Below are 13,870 nucleotides of genomic sequence, written 5' to 3'. Positions count from 1 at the left end.
GCTTCCCTCTGTACTTTCTCTCTGTATCTCTGTCGCTCTCTGCTTGTCTCTGCTTGTCGCTGCTTGTCTCTCTCCACTGCTAGCTGCTCCCTATCTCCTCCGTAACTACCTCTCCGCTAACGCTAACTCTCCCTATCGCGATTTACTGTCTTTGGGGTTCGGCTCTCAATCTATTCTTCCCTAACATTGCCAGCTGTCCTCTTCGTATCTCTCCACCTCTCGCCAACAACTGCCCAGCAACAACTCCCCCTCCGTTCAAATCACCTAGCGTTTTATCCCCTTTCCAATTAGCCTCAATTAATTGCCACGTGGCTCGCTGGCATTTTCCCGCCAGCTCGCACCTATCCCACGGTCAGACTTCGAGACGCCGCCACTTAACGCTAACAGCCTCTCGACCAATCACAACCCTCGTGCCACGACTCCCTTAATTACTTCGGGTTGTTTATGCCACCCGTGACTCGACCACCTGTTCGACCTCATGTGACCCACTCTCCTTGTATGTCTGTATGTACTGTATGTGGCCAATTGCTATGCGTATCGTTTACTCCACTACACTACCATAGATTCGTGCCGCATTTCGCTACGGTCGCTAGACCATTGCACGTGTTGACTGCTAAAAATCAGATGTTTAAATGGGGTCTGGAGGAAGAGGCTGCATTTTTTGCCCTCCGTGAACAGCTGTCTAACACGCCCACGCTTGAGTATCTGGATTTTTCACTGCCATTTATCCTTGACACCGACGCTAGCGATACGGGCATCGGCGCTGTCTTGTCTCAAATTTGGAACGGTGTGGAAAAAGTCGTCGCGTACGGCAGCCGTGTCCTTTCACCTGCAGAATGTCGTTATTGTGTTACCCGGAGGGAACTTTTGGCCATTGTTTATTTCGTCCGCAAATACAGACCTTACCTCTATGGCAGGGAATTTGTTGTCCGCACCGATCATGCAGCTCTTCAATACTTCTTGAAAATCGAGCAGCCAGCTGGCCAACTCTCTTGTTGGTTTGAAATTTTGCAGGAATTCTCTTTCAGCGTCGTTTACCGTAAAGGCTCTCGTCATTCCAACGAGGATGCTTTATCGCGACTGCCACAATCGCTTCATTGCCCGTGTTTGTCTGGGACGAGTCGTTGTGGACCCGTTGCCTTAAGGACGAGTACGGCAATGTCTGCGGTCGCCGCTTCTGAGCCTCTAGACATGGGTGGGCCGGTTGACAGCGTGTTGCAGCTTCCTTGCTCCGTATGGATGCACAAGCAGCTGCTTGACGACTCCTTAGAGGATCTGCAGCGTCGGGCAGAGCACACGCAGGTGACTTCCACTTGTGGCGATGGTGGCCAGCTGACTCTTCTTGATGGCCTTGTGATGTGGACGGAGGAAACGTTGGATCATTGACGGGTTGTCGTTCCTCTTGCCCTCTAGGGTGGCTTGGTTCGTGCACTGCACGGGGAGAAATTGTTACACCTTGGAGTTCAAAAGTCGCTGTTGACATTACAACGGGATTATTATTGGCCGGGGATGACAGCCAATGTCTCCAAATGGATCAAATCTTGTACGGAATGTGCTCAGAGAAAACCGCCGCAGCACAAAAATCTCACCCCCCACTGCAATCTATTTCGGTTTCGCGTATCGACGAGTTGGTGGAACTCGATGTCTTAGGGCCCTTTCCAGTCACATCTAGAGGGAACAAATTTAATTTGGTAGGAGTTGAATATTTTTCTCGCTGGCCGATGGCTTGGCCGCTACCGGACCAGTCGGCTGCCTCTATTGCCGACACGTTTTTGAATGGGTATGTTATGGATGAAGGTGCTCCTGAACAGCTGCTTACGGACCAAGGTCGGAACTTCTCCTCCAAGTTGTTGCGCGAGGTCTGCGATGCTTTAGGCACTGAGAAAATCAGAACATCACAGTACCACCCTCAGACAGATGGAATGGTCGAACGTCTGAACAGGACCCTGTCCGCCATGCTCTGAAGACGATGGATGCCAAGCAGGCAGATTGGGATCTGCATGTGGCGAGCTTGCTCGCCGCGTATAATGTAGTGGGTATATAGGGCAGCTTTTCCTCAGATGGATGACAACGGCATCGACACCCTCGTCCTACAGAGAATGCTGTCACTGGCGCGGGACTTGTGGATTGTCGTTAATGCAGTGGACGATGATGACCTGAACTCACTGCGCGCTGCCAAAAGTATTCAGGCGCACCTTCTCCTCCAACGTGAGATGGGGGTCGCCGCCTGTGCTGCACCATCGACACAGACACTCACGCAGAAGATGCCCAACCCGACCAGGCCTTCGCAGCGGCTCGGGCCTCGGGTTGGAGGGCCGATGATCGGCCCGCCAAGGTGATTCTCGGCAGAGGGAATGTGCAACCCCGTGGCCGGAGCACCGGATCACCTGCTACAACTGCGGCCTCCAATGAAACGTGGCGTCGGGCTGCCGGGCACCTCGGCACCGTGTCCCCGGGCCCCCACCGCCGTTTCCTCACCCGCCCTCGGCTCCGCATCACCCTCAGGCATGTCGTGGCACCTAACACATACGGCCCCTGCCACCATCATCCGAAATTCATCGCACTGTACCGCGTATTCACCCCGAGTCGGGTGTAGGGGGCAGAGGGTTGTTAAGGCCACGTGGGTGCTCCGACTGGGTAAGTGGTCGGAGTTGGCAAATAGAGTCGTCGCCGCGACCGCAAGATCCTCCGTGATCATTGGCTCGATCGAAGGGGTTGCATTTCGCATGCAAGTAGACACAGGGGCATCCGCAACCATCATTCCGGAACTCTTTTTGTCATTTTTCCTAAAGAAATGCCAGTTGCTAATTCCTGTCGAGGTACCATGTTTCGCTGCTAATGGGGGATCATTGGGCATAATCGGCCAAATTAATGCCCAAGTCTGCATTGGAGACATTAAATTGGTTTGTCACATTCTGGTATCCTCGTCCCTCACCGTGCCATGCCTACTCGGCACTGATTTCCTAGGCAAAATGTCAATCACGATTCTTGTGGACCAAGGTTGCATCAAGCTCCCTTCTGGTCGACGGATGTCATTCCTGCATTCCCCTACCCGCTTGCGAACGGCCTGCACTGTGGTACAAGCACCGGCGTCCCATATGGTGGGTATCCTGGCGGGCGCTCAAATGCTAGTTCCCTTGCGACTACGGAAACCGCTTGATTCGGTTGCAATGGCGGACAGTATCATATTGGGTCCTTCCAACACCATGGTGCGAGGGCTAGAACTTGTTGGTGCACAGACGATAGTATCGAGCAATAGAGATCCCTTCATCCAGGTGCTGAATGCCGGGCTGCGCACGACGGTCATACCGCAGGGTACCGTGCTTGCTCACGCGGCACCTGTGCCCCACGGTGACTCGCTTGTTGGCCACATGGGCAACACACCTCGGTCGCGGCCGCATTCGAACCTTGCTGAACAGTTGCTAGACTCACTTCGCTCGGCTGCTGGTAAAATGTCCGATTCCCAAGAGGTTGAAATTGTGCGTGCTCTTGCGGGAATTCTCTGACGTATTCAGCAAGAGCAAATTTGATATTGGGCACACTAATTAATTGAGCCATCACATTGATACGGGAGATGCCACTCCCTTTTGGCAAAATCCATTTTGCCTCAGCCCGGCTGAGAAGGAATATATCCGGTTGGCCGTTAATGACATGTTAGCCGCGGACATTATTTCCCCTTCTACCAGCCCATGGGGAGCCCCAATTGTACTCATCAAGAAGCACGATGGCTCTTTGAGATTCTGTGTAGATTTTCGGAAACTTAACAAAATCTTCGTAGCAGATGCGTATTCGCTTCCTCGAATGGACGAGTCGCTGGATGCCTTCGCATGATATTTTTATACACTGGACCTTTTGTCCGGATTTTGGCAACTCCCTTGGATGAGGCGTCCAAAACTAAAACCGCTTTTCGCACGCTGCAGGGCCTCTTCGAATTAAATCGGCTGCCCATGGGCCTCCACTCGGCCCCAGTGATGTTCCATCGTCTCATGCAACTGGTTCTCGCTGGGCTCCAGTGGGACTCATGTCTCATTTACCTCGATTATGTAATTGTCTTCAGCCGTACATTCGAGGAACACTTGGATCGTCTCAGGGCTGTATTTGTCAAAATGCGAACAGCTAATCTCAAATTTAAACCAGAAAAATGCCACCTCTTGCGGGAATTGGTGCGTTACCTGGGACATATTGTCAGCCAGTCAGGCATTGCAACTGACCCTGAGAAAACGAGCTGAATGCGTACATGGCCGACTCCCACTTCTGTGGGAGAAGTTAGAAGCTTCATTGGCTTCGCTTCATACCATCGGCGATTTGTTGCGGGATTTGCGTCGATAGTTAAAACCCTTCATGCCCTGATGGCAAAGGGGCAAAAGTTCCATTGGGTACAGGAGGAGGAGCACGCATTTAAAGCACTGCGGGAGGCCGTTGTGAAGCCCCTCCCCTGTGTTACCCTGACTTCGCACGGCCGTTTGCCGTTTATTCTCGACACGGATGCCAGTAATACTGTCCCAGGTGATCGACGGGGTCGAAAGGGTTGTCGCTTATGGCAGCAGGGTTTTATCTCTGGCAGAGCAACGCTACTGCGTAACTCACCGTGAGCTGCTGGCCATTGTATTCTTTCTCCACAAATACCTGCCGTATTTATATGGTAGGCATTTTACCGTACGTTCCGACCATGCAGCGTTACAATATGCATTGAGGATTGACCAACCATCCGGCCAATTGTCCTGCTGGCTCGAGGTCCTGCAGGACTACTCATTTACGGTAACCTATCGGAAAGGAACTAAAGACTCGAACGCCGACACCTTGTCCCGGCTTCCTGCTCGTGACAGGTGTGCGTGCTTTTCGAGTTCCAGCCGATGCAAACAGCCCGTTGTTGTTACGCACCCCACGCCACTCGCTGCTGCAGCTGAGGTGGCCGCTGCTGGGTGTGGCTCCTCTGAGGAGCCGAACGGGCCGTCTGCTAGAGATGCCTTGCCCGATTTATTCGTCGCGGACTGGGGGCACCTCCAAATGGTGGACACCTCCCTCCTAATGTTACGCCGTTGCGCTGAGCAGCTTCGGGACATAAGAGGTGGCGAATGATTCACGCCTGTCATTCTGCGCGATGGGCTTTTGATGACCTGGGACGGTAGCTCTCGCCGTTATAAAATTGTTTTACTGACTGCTCTGCGCAGAAAGGTCATTTGGGCTGCTCACGAGCAACTCTTGCATCTTGGGGTCCACAAAATGCTCGCCACGCTGCAACTCGATTTCTATTGGCCAGGTATGGTGAAAGATGTGGCCGATCTGCTCCTGAGCTGCACCCAGTGTGCCAGACGGAAGCCACCAGTTAGGCCATCATGCCCGGCCTTACAGTCCATTTGATTGTCCCGCGTCAACGAGTTGGTGGCGCTGGACATTCTTGGGCCCTTTCCAGCCACCTCCCAAGGTAATAAGTACCTGCTGGTTTGGGTGGAATATTTCACCCGCTGGCCTGTGGCCTGGCCACTCCCCAACCAGTCGGCAGCAGCCATTACCGAGGCCTTTCTCCAGGGCTACGCCCTGGACAAGGGTTCTCCGGAGCGGCTGCTGACCGACCAGAGAAGGAATTTCTCTTCCACTCTATTGAAGGACGTGTGCAACCTCCTGGGTACACAAAAGGTGCACACTTCCCCGTACCACCCTCAAACCGAAGGGATGGTTGAGCGTCTTCATCGGACGCTCACCTTAATGCTGTGCCACCAGGTTGATGAGTCTCAACTGGATTGGGATCTCCACATCCCCAGGGTCCTGGCAGCATATAGGATGGCACCCCACGTGTCGACTGGGTACTCGCCATTCTATCTCATGTATGGCCGCGATGTCGTTCCTCCGGTGGACGTGCAGCTACATGTCATACCGCCCGCCTTGAAATACAAATTGTCGGACCACGTCCGTTTCAATATTCAGAAACTAACCGAGGCACGGGAGACCGCCAGGGAAAATTCCAGGGTGAGGCAGTTGGCCAACGAAAAATTGCAGGGCCGCCGTGTATCCGAGCACATATGGGCTGAAGGAGACCAGGCCTGGCTGCATTGCCCCCAGGTTCCCTTGGCAACATCCCCGAAACTGCTCAGACCCTGGAGGGGGCCGGTCGAGGTCGTCTGGGTCGTTCGCCCCTAATGTATCAAAGTCCAATGGTGAAGGCGGTCTTGGCAAGTCCACCTCTCGCGTCTGAATCCCTACGTCGCGCCGTGCACTTTCACCTCATCTTCACGTCGCGGGGGCTGTAGGTGTGATGTGTCCGACAAGCCGGGGTGTACATCTGCGGAACCTAACCCTGAGACAAGCCATCTTGTCCCACCCTCAGATGTTGCAGGATTGAGGCCTTCACGGCCATCGACGTCGGCCGCCCCCGACGCCGAGCGCCCACCTGCCCCACCGGATGGGGCCCCAACGGGCCTAGTCTCTTCTGACCCGCTCTTGCGGGCTGTTCCCCACGCAGAACCAGTTTCTGCTGAGCCAGCCATGGAGACCTTGTGGCTTGTACGATGGTCCTGCTACGCGGACCCGATCCAAGACCCCCCCAGTTTTCATGATTCTCCCATATCCCCACACGCCCACGCCATGCACTTACCCTTTCGTCAGACTGATTTATTGGTTTGATTTTTTTTCTCACCCTGGTTTTACGACGGTCGGCTGCGTTGTCACGGTTGTCGATCGTGTTCGTACCATGGGGTATGGACAGTCACGCGTGCACCATCATATTCACTTGTATATTTGTAAATAATGTATACATGTACAGGTGGGCTGGGGAATTTATATGAGTTTTTATTGTTGTTGTTATTGTTGCATTGAGGCACACGTACTTATTGTTGTGTTCGATGTTCTTAAAAATATAAGGGGGGAGGCTGGCAGCCAAGATGGCTGAGTGCTACAAAGGGGGGGGGGGGGTAATGTAGTGGGTATTGTGAGCGTTACACGTGGCTGATGCTACACCCATGGCTGTAGCATCAGCCATGGGTCAACAGGGGGCAGCAGCGAGTATGGCCTGTATCAAGTAATGCCATTAGGCCAGGGAACCCAGAGGGCGGTTGGGAACCGGAGGTATACACCCCAGGCCCCCAGTGGGGGCTGGGAGATTACGCAATAGTCCAGGTCCCTTCAGAAGGTTCCAGAAAGTAGGTGTGGCCAGGGGCGGAGTGACCTTGGGAGCTGTATATAAGTCGGACCTCTGAACGGGTTCGCCAGTCGTCAAGCTGAGGACTGAAAAGCCAGCTTAGACTAGGACCCTGGGAACCCCCGGACTCGACGTTCTTATAAGGGCCGGGACTGAGTGGGCCAGTGGTCGGTCCCTGGACACCCCCGGGACCCGACATCTTTCGAAGGGCCGGGACCGAGTGGGCCAGTAGCCGGGACACGAGGACCTTGGCTGAGTTGGGTCAGCTAGCCTCCCCTCGGTCCCCCTAGCCGGAGGGTTGATTTATATAGAGGAAGTGGTCCCAGTGATTAGGACATGCTAGCCTGGAGGCTATACCTCCCCAGGGTATCGGGTGGAAGGGGCCGATATCCCTTTGTGTCAGCGGCCTTGTGTTACCGTTATAGTTGTTACAAATAAACGTGTTGCCCCCAGAGAAGACTGAGTCTCCATCATTACCACTACAATAGGATGGCTCTGCACGCTTCCACGGGATTTTCGCTGTTTTTTCTTATATATGGGTGGTAGAACGTACCCCCTTTTGATGCCCAATTGGGTGCACCGATTTCTAATGCTAAGTCTAATCTGCAAGAAAACGTCCACAATTCCTTGCGACGTATTTCTAATGCACGGCAGGCGGCTAAAATCAACACCGCCAAGACACATGCGCGCAATGAACGTTATGCGCGCAGATCTGGCCATGACGTGTCGTGGTCTGTCGGCAACAGGGCTTGGTTACATTGCCCTCAAATACCCGTTGGCACCTCCCCTAAGCTGCATAAGCCCTGGCACGGACCTGTGGAGGTGGTCAAAATCAAACGTCCACAATGTGTGCGTATCTGGGCGGGCCGCCGTCGTTGGTTCGTCCACCCCTTGCGGTTGAAGCCATTTGTTCCTCCTCGGCTTGCCCTTTATCTCCACAAAATTAGACTGCCCAAATCTGACATGTCTGATGAACCTGGGGCGGCGCAGTTAGGTGATCGCCCGAAGGGCTCTTTTTACCGCCCACAGTATCCGAGCCCCTGACTGCCAACATGAACTGCGACCCCGCCTGGGCTGACCCTGCTGCGAATGAGCCCTCCGCTCCGCCATCGCTTATCCTGCCGCCCGGCGTGCCGATCAAAGAAGAGCAGGAGTTAGTTTCTGTCGCCGGTCCGGCGTCGTGGACTCGCTCCAAGATGCTTCAATTTTGTTGAAATCGCCACACGTTGTTCTTACATCCTTGTGTTACTGCATTCGTTCGTGTTAATCTCTTGTTAATGGTTATATGTAGTTATGGGCCCTCAGCCTTTTGGGTGTAACCCCTCTGCATGCACACCACACACTCCCCGTGCTTGCGTCTTCTCATTACTCATATTGGTTTCACCTCTAGCCGGGTCGGCAAATCTTTTCATTATGGGGTGGGGGGGGATGATGTAATGAGAGAGCCCCATCCAGGGGGTGCCAGAGGGTAATAGGTACAGGCACCATTACGTAATCAGTATCCAATCCTCTGGGGGTATCATATTTGGGCCAGAGAGGATAGGCAGAGTCGCAAAGAAAGTTTTGGGAACCATCGGGAAGGTTCCACAGGGGGGCGTGGCTAGAGGTGGAGCTTAGCTCCGCCGGGAGGGATATAAGGCAGATCATTCCCTCCTCGCCACGGGCCACGTGGCGGATCCACCAAAGGAACTCACCTCTCCTTCTGGCACGCCGTCAGTCAGCAGCGAGGCCGGGAGAGCGGAGTGAGCCTCGTGGGTGCTCGGTGAGGGACGCCTCATCTACAGAGGTGTGAAGAGGGAAATTACCCAGAGGGGGAAGGAGCGGAGCTGTGCTGTACTACCGTTAATTAAAGAAGCACTCTGACAGCATAGTCGTGGAAGTCATTTATTAACCCCCCATTTATAGCATTGCATCTATGGCAACATAGGGTCTGAAAAACCACGATATGATTTACGATGGGGTTTCCAGGAATGCATTGTGTCGTAAATGCAGAGACCGCCTGCAGTACCCTTTAGTTTGATGAACATACAATTCCCGAAAAACTGAGATTTTGTAGTTTTATGGCAGTCTTCAAATATATTGTTCCCTGACTTCCAAGAATTTATGTGCTTGGACAAATAAAATTGGGCAGTTTCTACGCTTCAAACCCTGTGGCATTTACAGTGGTTGTGATTTCAAATTCTACTTTCAGCTAAACAATCTCAATATTACATTCAGTTTTCTGCTCTAAACTGTGTTGGATACAATTGTAATCCGTGAAGCTAAATGGTGGTTTTCATTTATAGCTACTGTTAGCCATTGTTTTTTTTTACAAATCCTTCCAGATTCAAATACCGAAACACAAGAATTAAAGCTGAGAAGCACAAAGAAAAACTTTGGCACGGGCAAATGAAAAATTGAAGAAGAATGTAAAGCAAGGCTGCACATAGGTTGGAAATTGGGCAAAGGAGAAGTAATAATGGCCAACATAAACGTTAAATCCGGTTGGAAGAAATACATCGATAGAAAAACGATGGGCAGACACAAGCAGATCATGTGAGCAAATAATCTGCTAAACCTCGGTCAATCCGATTACAACTGCGTTGTTCCATGCAACATCTTCCAATGAATCAAACAGAACTGGAGAATTAAGCTCCATTCCAAAAAGATCATCAAGCCAAAGCAACTCAAGATTTTAATAAAACGGAAGAGCATAGTCATGGTCAGTTGGAGCAAGTGTGCCAATCTATGGCACATGGTTGAATAAAATGAACAGAAGAGCGGTATCAAGCCCAGTTGCAAGACATCGACAAACAATGACAAATGGGCACAGACATGAAAAAAACCCAGAGAGCTCAAGCTACTTTGAATGCTGCAAAAGTTAATGGTAACTATACCCTTTGGTTCTTTCGGTCAAGTCACGTAGTATAAAATAAAATAAATCACGACGTTTCGGGTGCACACACAAGCGTCCATCATCAGGTGGGAAAGCATGGTGTGCTGCTGATGATGAACGCTTGTGTTGCGCCCGAAACGTCGTGATTTATTTAATTTTATACCTACGTGACTTTACCAAAAGAATCAAAGAATATGGATTCCTGCAGTCACGAAAGCTTCAAATCAAGATCCAATGGTAACTATTGGATATAATTATCTTAGCCTTCAGAGGGTACAATCGAAGCCCGAAGGCCCCCAAGCCCTCCACAGGATCTAGCACTTTCCCCCCACGTGCAGGATTATCTTCTATATACAGTACAGTCAAGCCTTGTTATTCACTGATTTTTTTTGCAAATTTAGATTCTTCGTTATTTTATACCGTTTCATTTCATTTATTATTATTTTTCATTTATTAGGTATATAACCCTGTGAGCCATGTGGCTCTTAACTCGGGTGCGACCGCAACAAACAAAAACGTGAACAAGAAACATCTTAAAGTGACTACACGCAACAGAAAAATCCAGGAAAAAATAGCAAAGTCTTCCAGAAAAAACACCGTATTTCAACGGTGTGTGCAAAAATCCCAGTGGGATGCAAGTCAAACAATAACCATGAGACAATTTAGATACCCTTGCTGTACAGGATGCCAGTTTAACTTTCGCGCCTTTTCCCTTGGACTATTCGTGACCCCGCACCATTGGGGAGGGGTATTTTTATAACATTGTATTGTGGCCCGTGTGTCACCGTCCACTATTTTACTTGTGCACACAAATACATTATTGATGTTAAAGGCGAACTGGAAAACGGCCTTGTAACTCTGTCTATATCTGTGTCCTTGTCTCCTTCTTTCTGTACCCTTGTCTGTCCCTTTATACATCCCATTCTGTCGCTATCTGTGTCTATATGTGTCTATCTCCCTCTCTATCTGCTTCTCATCTCCGTGTCTCTGTATCTCTACCTGGGCCCTTGTTTTCTTGTCGCTACTACATGCTGTTTTTTCTCTCCCCCGGTCATATGCCCCACGTCTCTTTGATCCCGCCGAGCTCTGCCATTCTCTCATCCTTTCGCTCTCTCTTGGTGTACTCCGTACCCACTAAACTGCATTTCCCATTGGTCACAATCATCCGTAAATCCTGACATTCACAGCGCTTCCGTGGTTTGCTAAAACTCCCATAATCCGCATTTAATCTGCAGATGTGCACTACGGTGGCAAGATGTTAAATACCTCATATGGTTTTTAGCAGGTCGTGGGTTTGATCCCGACCCTGACACCTGTATATTTAGAGTTTGCATGTTCTCCCTTTGGTCACGTGGATTTTTCTCCAGTTCTTCCGATTTTTCCCTCCACATTCAGAAACGTGTTTAGAGTATTTCGCTCCTGCTATGAATTTCCACTTGATAAGCCACTTCATTGAGCTATCGTTTGTGATGGCCAGATCACTTATGAAAAAGAGCTATATAACTCAGTGGGCCTCACCTGGTAAAAAAAAAAGAGTTTAGGAACAGTTTTTATTTACAGAGTTCTCCCAGGAGCGTTGAATAATACCAAAAATCCATGACAAAAGACCTTTTAATATCGTGGGTTTATTGATCGCAGTATCGACCTATCATGGGCAACCTCTTTGAAAACCAATTTAACTATCGCAGGATTAGTTTTAGCCTTTTGCAGGTACAAGTATCGTATCATTGGCCCGACATTTACACATCGCACCAGGTATTATTTTAAGGCTGAGTCGACGTAGGCGAGGACCATGACCGGTTCAGATAATCGTCATTGGTGTTGGCCGTGAACAGGAATCGAACTCAGGCCGCTTAGTTCATAGCGCGGTGCGCTAACCGCTACACCACCATTCCCTTCAAGCATCTCACAGACAAAGACCTCCCATACAGCCTTAACAGACTTTTTGGGGCAAGTGCTATTAACGAGCACCTATGATGACCAGCAAGGCACAATAGGGGTGGGTCAGTAGCACCACGCTGGCCGCCTTTGTCTCCCCAGTAGTGATGCCTATACATCGCACCAGCATTTGAAGCTGAGTAGACCTAGGGGAGGCCCAGGACAGATTCAGAAAATCGTCACTGGTGTTGGGAATGAGCGGGAATCGAATTAGGCTGGCCAGATTCGCAGCGTCCTTACTATAGCTCCCCACTCGTGGACATACACCCGCTTTGGATTATTATCATCATCGGTAAATACTTATGTAGTGGAGTAACACGCGCATAAAGGGGAAAATGGTAAAGACGCGCGAGTGATGGACAGTGGGGTCATGTCGGGCCGGCCAGGTGCGGCGGCGGGGAATGGTGAGGTAATGATGGTCCAATTAAGCTGGGGAACGATGGACGGCTGTGATTGGCTGGGGTTGTTGTCAAGGGCAAGGTGGCGCCGGAATATCTGGGAATAGAGGAGGCAGGCAACAGGTGCAGGAGGACGCGGGGCGTCGGGGGCACGTGGCTAATTAATTGGTGAGTAATGAAACCGGGGATATAAGGGGGAGACGGGAAGACAGAGGGGAGTTGTGATTAGGGCTGGAACGACGCAGGTGGGAGAGAACGGGGAGAAGACATAGGAGACGACAGGGAGAGTTACAGATAGAGTCACTGTGTGTGCGGAGATAGATAGAGTCACTGTGTGTGCGGAGATAGATAGAGTCACTGTGTGTGAATAGATAGATAGAGTCACTGTGTGTGAATAGACAAACAGGTCACTGTGTGTGCGGAGATAGAGGAAGAACCACTGTGTGTGGAAGAGGATGCACAGACGATGCTGAGGTGAATCGGAGTGTCCGAGTTGGCGGAGCACGAAGAGGAGAATTACTGTGTGTACGGAACGATGGAATAAAAGTGACGGTGGAAGAAAGACAGTTGTCGTCCGAGTGAATTCACGGCACTACAGTAGGATAATGCAAAACCAACGAAGCTGCGCACATCCCCCAAACTCGTGGTGGTCGGCCAATTGCGGACACAGGCAGTCTTTTTAGGGTCCGTAGCAATGCCTTTGGAACTAACAATATGCACATTTGGCCGGCTTAAATTTCAAGTTAGCGGAGCCCATTCTATCGCACGTGTTCGTTGAAAGTGCGACTAAAAACAATAACGTCGTCCAAGTAAATGAGACAAGTGTCCCACTGTAAGCTGGTCAAAACGAGCTCCATTAACCGCTGAAAGGTAGCCAGAGCCGAATTCAAGCCCATCGGAAGGCAATTGAACTGGAAGAGACCTTGAGGCGTGCAAAACGCAGTTTTCGGTTTTGACGAGTCGTCCAGGGGTAGTTGTCAAAACGCCGAAGACAGATAAAGAGTGGAAAAATATTGCGCGCCAGACAAGACATCTAGAGAGTCATCCATCCCACCGAAACTTTATTCAACTTGTGGAAATCGACGCAGAATCTGAGGCTACTGTCCTTCTTTTTGACAAGCACAACGGATGCGGCCCAAGGGCTATTAGACGGGGAGATAATATCGGTGGCCAGCATGTGATTGACCACCCGTTGCACGCGTTCCTTCTTCACCGGGCTCAACCGGTGTGAGTTATGCCGAATAGGGCTGGTATCACCCATATCAATATGGTGGGATAACAGGGTTGTACGACCAAGATCGAATTCGTCCATACTAAATACCTCCGAAAATTCACATAGAAAGGAATGCAATCTATTCCGTTGGTCGGAGGACAAGAACGCATTCTCCCCACACAACGCGGCAACCCATCGCTCATCCGGCACATGGCAGGGATGAGCTGCTCCCACCAACCGCAGCGGCTAAACCTCGTCATGATCCAAAAACACAGTGGTGACATGAGCCAACACCATACCAGCAGGAACTA

Source organism: Petromyzon marinus, chromosome 16 (genome assembly GCF_048934315.1).
Source record: "Petromyzon marinus isolate PM22_M1 ecotype Great Lakes invasive population chromosome 16, UKy_Petmar_22M1.pri1.0, whole genome shotgun sequence".
Classification (NCBI taxonomy): domain Eukaryota; kingdom Metazoa; phylum Chordata; class Hyperoartia; order Petromyzontiformes; family Petromyzontidae; genus Petromyzon; species Petromyzon marinus.
Note: the sequence above shows the minus strand (reverse complement) of the source record.